The following is a 5000-nucleotide window of genomic DNA, read 5'->3' as shown; positions in this document are numbered from 1 at the left end:
GCTGAGTAACGGAATGCGAGGGACGTAGCCTAACAACTGTGTGTGTATGTGTGTGTGTGTGTGTGTCTGTGTCTGTGTGTGTGTGTCATTCTTAACAGGACATAGTAAGGAGTGACTCTGTATAGCTCAACATGGATCCCTTCTGGCCTTCTGGTCTCTACAGACAGACAGAGATAATAACCCACTCCCTCCTCTCCTCCAGTGTGAGTCTACAGACAGACAGAGATAACCCACTCCCTCCTCTCCTCCAGTGTGAGTCTACAGACAGACAGAGATAACCCACCCCCTCCTCTCCTCCAGTGTGAGTCTACAGACAGACAGAGATAACCCACCCCTCCTCTCCTCCAGTGTGAGTCTACAGACAGACAGAGATAATAACCCACCCTTCCTCTCCTCCAGTGTGAGTCTACAGACATACAGAGATAATAACCCACCCTTCCTCTCCTCCAGTGTGAGTCTACAGACAGACAGAGATAATAACCCACCCCTCCTCTCCTCCAGTGTGAGTCTACAGACAGACAGACAGACAGGGATAGAGATAATAACCCACCCTTCCTCTCCTCCAGTGTGAGTCTACAGACAGACAGAGATAACCCACTCCCTCCTCTCCTCCAGTGTGAGTCTACAGACAGACAGAGATAATAACCCACCCCTCCTCTCCTCCAGTGTGAGTCTACAGACAGACAGAGATAATAACCCACCCTTCCTCTCCTCCAGTGTGAGTCTACAGACAGACAGAGATAATAACCCACCCTTCCTCTCCTCCAGTGTGAGTCTACAGACAGACAGAGATAACCCACTCCCTCCTCTCCTCCAGTGTGAGTCTACAGACAGACAGAGATAACCCACCCCCTCCTCTCCTCCAGTGTGAGTCTACAGACAGACAGAGATAATAACCCACCCTTCCTCTCCTCCAGTGTGAGTCTACAGACAGACAGAGATAACCCACCCCCTCCTCTCCTCCAGTGTGTTTACAGTTGTTTGTTGTTTCTCAGGGAGAGAAAGTTTTTGTGTGACATTGCAGATGACTTCCTAATTAGGTAAATCACAACGAGCAGCAGTGTTGGGAGAGAATGTTATTATTCAGAGAAATTCCTCCATGTTGTTATTTGGCAGAGAGAGAGAGAGAGAGAGAGAGAGAGAGAGAGAGAGAGAGAGAGAGAGAGAGAGAGAGAGAGAGAGAGAGAGAGAGAGAGAGAGAGAGAGAGAGAGAGAGAGAGAGAGAGAGAGAGAGAGAGAGAGAGAGAGAGAGAGAGAGAGAGAGAGAGGTGGAAAGAGACAGAGAGAGAGAGAGAGAGACAGAGAGAGAGAGACAGAGTGAGAGAGAGAGAGAGAGAGAGACAGAGAGAGACAGAGAGAGAGCGAGAGAGTGTGGGTAAGGAGGTTTGCCTGGTGTGCGTAATGAGGGTTGCCAGGTGTAGGTAATGAGGGTTGCCAGGTGTGCGTAATGAGGGTTGCCCGGTGTGCGTAATGAGGGTTGCCCGGTGTAGGTAATGAGGGTTGCCAGGTGTAGGTAATGAGGGTTGCCTGGTGTAGGTAATGAGGGTTGCCTGGTGTGCGTAATGAGGGTTGCCAGGTGAACATTATGAGGGTTGCCAGGTGAGTGAAATGAGGGTTGCCAGGTTTGTGTAATGAGCGTTGCCAGGTGTACATTATGAGGGTTGCCAGGTTTGCCTAATGAGGGTTGCCAGGTGTGTGTAATGAGGGTTGCCAGGTGTGTGTAATGAGGGTTGCCAGGTGTGCGTAATGATGGTTGCCAGGTGTAGGTAATGAGGGTTGCCAGGTGTAGGTAATGAGGGTTGCCAGGTGTGCGTAATTATGGTTGCCAGGTGTAGGTAATGAGGGTTGCCAGGTGAACATAATGAGGGTTGCCAGGTAAACATAATGAGGGTTGCCAGGTTTACTTAATGAGGGTTGCCAGGTATAGTGTTTAGTAAACGGGCAACGTCGAGTCCAGGACCAGGATTAGATATGCATTGCTGTCTGTGACTGGATGTGACTCTGTCTCTCTCTCTGTCTTTGATTCTGATGACTGTGACTCTGACTGTAACTCTGACTGTGACTCTGACTGTAACTCTGACTCTGACTGTATCTCTGACTGTATCTCTGACTGTGACTCTGACTGTAACTCTGACTGTAACTCTGACTGTGACTCTGACTATAATTCTGACTCTGACTGTAACTCTGACTGTAACTCTGACTGTGACTCTGACTGTGACTCTGACTGTATCTCTGACTGTGTCTCTGTCTCTGACTGTGACTCTGACTGTATCTCTGACTGTATCTCTGACTGTGTCTCTCTGACTGTCTCTGACTGTGACTCTCTGACTGTATCTCTGACTGTATCTCTGACTGTGACTCTGACTGTGACTCTGACTGTGTCTCTGACTGTGTTTCTGACTGTTACTCTGACTGTATCTCTGACTGTATCTCTGACTCTGTCTCTGACTGTGACTCTGACTGTATCTCTGACTGTGACTCTGACTGTATCTCTGACTGTATCTCTGACTGTGTCTCTGACTGTGTCTCTGTCTCTGACTGTGTCTCTGACTGTGTCTCTGACGGTGTCTCTGACTGTATCTCTGACTGTAACTCTGACTGTGTCTCTGACTGTGTCTCTGACTGTAACTCTGACTCTGACTGTATCTCTGACTGTATCTCTGACTGTGACTCTGACTGTAACTCTGACTGTAACTCTGACTGTGACTCTGACTATAATTCTGACTCTGACTGTAACTCTGACTGTAACTCTGACTGTGACTCTGACTGTGACTCTGACTATATCTCTGACTGTGTCTCTGTCTCTGACTGTGACTCTGACTGTATCTCTGACTGTATCTCTGACTGTGTCTCTCTGACTGTCTCTGACTGTGACTCTGACTGTATCTCTGACTGTGTCTCTCTGACTGTCTCTGACTGTGACTCTCTGACTGTATCTCTGACTGTATCTCTGACTGTGACTCTGACTGTGACTCTGACTGTGTCTCTGACTGTGTTTCTGACTGTGACTCTGACTGTATCTCTGACTGTATCTCTGACTCTGTCTCTGACTGTGACTCTGACTGTATCTCTGACTGTGACTCTGACTGTATCTCTGACTGTATCTCTGACTGTGTCTCTGACTGTGTCTCTGACGGTGTCTCTGACTGTATCTCTGACTGTAACTCTGACTGTGTCTGTGACTGTGTCTCTGACTCTGACTGTGTCTCTGACTCTGACTGTGTCTCTGAATGTGTCTCTGACTGTGTCTCTGACTGTGACTCTGACTGTGACTCTGACTGTATCTCTGACTGTGACTCTGACTGTGTCTCTGACTGTATCTCTGACTGTGACTCTGACTGTGTCTCTGACTGTATCTCTGACTGTGTCTCTGACTGTGTCTCTGACTGTGACTCTGACTGTATCTCTGACTGTGACTCTGACTGTAACTCTGACTGTAACTCTGACTGTGACTCTGACTGTAACTCTGACTGTAACTCTGACTGTGACTCTGACTGTGACTCTGACTGTAACTGTGACTCTGACTGTGTCTCTGACTGTGACTCTGACTGTAACTCTGACTGTAACTCTGACTGTGACTCTGACTGTCTGTGACTCTGTCTGTGTCTCTGACTGTAACTCTGACTGTGACTCTGACTGTCTGTGACTCTGTCTGTGTCTCTGACTGTAACTCTGACTGTGACTCTGACTGTCTGTGACTCTGTCTGTGTCTCTGACTGTAACTCTGACTGTGACTCTGACTGTGACTCTGACTGTAACTCTGACTGTAACTCTGACTGTGACTCTGACTCTGTCTGTGACTCTGTCTGTTACTCTGTCTGTGACTCTGACTGTGACTCTGACTGTGACTGTGACTGTAACTGTGACTCTGACTGTGTCTCTGACTGTGACTCTGACTGTAACTCTGACTGTAACTCTGACTGTGACTCTGACTGTCTGTGACTCTGTCTGTGTCTCTGACCTTAACTCTGACTGTAACTCTGACTGTGACTCTGACTGTGAATCTGACTGTAACTCTGACTGTAACTCTGACTGTGACTCTGACTCTGTCTGTGACTCTGTCTGTTACTCTGTCTGTGACTCTGACTGTGACTCTGACTGTGACTCTGACTGTAACTCTGACTGTAACTCTGACTGTGACTCTGACTGTCTGTGACTCTGTCTGTGTCTCTGACCTTAACTCTGACTGTAACTCTGACTGTAACTCTGACTGTAACTCTGACTGTAACTCTGACTGTGACTCTGACTCTGTCTGTGACTCTGTCTGTTACTCTGTCTGTGACTCTGACTGTGACTCTGACTGTGACTGTATCTCTGACTGTGACTCTGACTGTGACTGACTGTGACTCTGACTGTAACTGTGACTCTGACTGTGACTCTGACTGTGACTCTGACTGTAACTCTGACTGTAACTCTGACTGACTGTTTCTCCCTGTCGGTGGTCTGATCTGCTGTTTATAAATGAACCCAGATTCAGGCTAATGTCAAACCACTGACTTCCTCTCTGATCTCCTTTGAAGTGTACTCTACACTGAAGTGGTGTTACGTAGGGTTAACGAGAGGAGAGTGAAGGAGGGGAGGAGGGGAGGGGAGGGGAGGGTAGAGGAGGGGTGGGAAGGGGAGAGTTTGTGAGTGCGTGCGTGAGTAATGAACGAGTGTTCATTAAGCCTTTAGTGGTCCACCTCAAAAAGAGTTGAGACCAAAGTCGGGCCAAGACGATTCTAAATGATGGACGACAACCAGTCTAATTAGTCACGATGATAGAGAGGAGAACAAGACTTGGAGAGGAGAGAGGAGTCCCTCTCTAGTGTAGAACAGTTACCTCTCTATGTAATACGTCTCTAGGCTGGGTTTCTGACCTTGGAGTGGAGAGAGGAGTCCCTCTCTAGTGAATAACAGTTACCTCTCTATATAATACGTCTCTAGCTGGGTTTCTGGCCTTGGAGAGGAGTCCCTCATAAGTGTAGAACAGTTACCTCTCTATGTAATACGTTACCTCT

General features: G+C 47.9%; 1 protein-coding gene across 1 annotated transcript in view; it reads left to right on the top strand.

Moving 5' to 3' along the window:
- The window catches only part of cacna1ha (calcium voltage-gated channel subunit alpha1 Ha), a 156540-nt gene that overhangs the window by 30757 nt on the left and 120783 nt on the right, over positions 1-5000 (top strand). The window lies entirely within an intron of this gene.

This window comes from Oncorhynchus mykiss, chromosome 13 (assembly GCF_057628025.1).
Source record: "Oncorhynchus mykiss isolate SJ-2025 chromosome 13, ASM5762802v1, whole genome shotgun sequence".
In the NCBI taxonomy this organism is placed as follows: Eukaryota; Metazoa; Chordata; class Actinopteri; order Salmoniformes; family Salmonidae; genus Oncorhynchus; species Oncorhynchus mykiss.
Note: the sequence above shows the minus strand (reverse complement) of the source record. Positions and strands in the feature narration are given on the sequence as shown.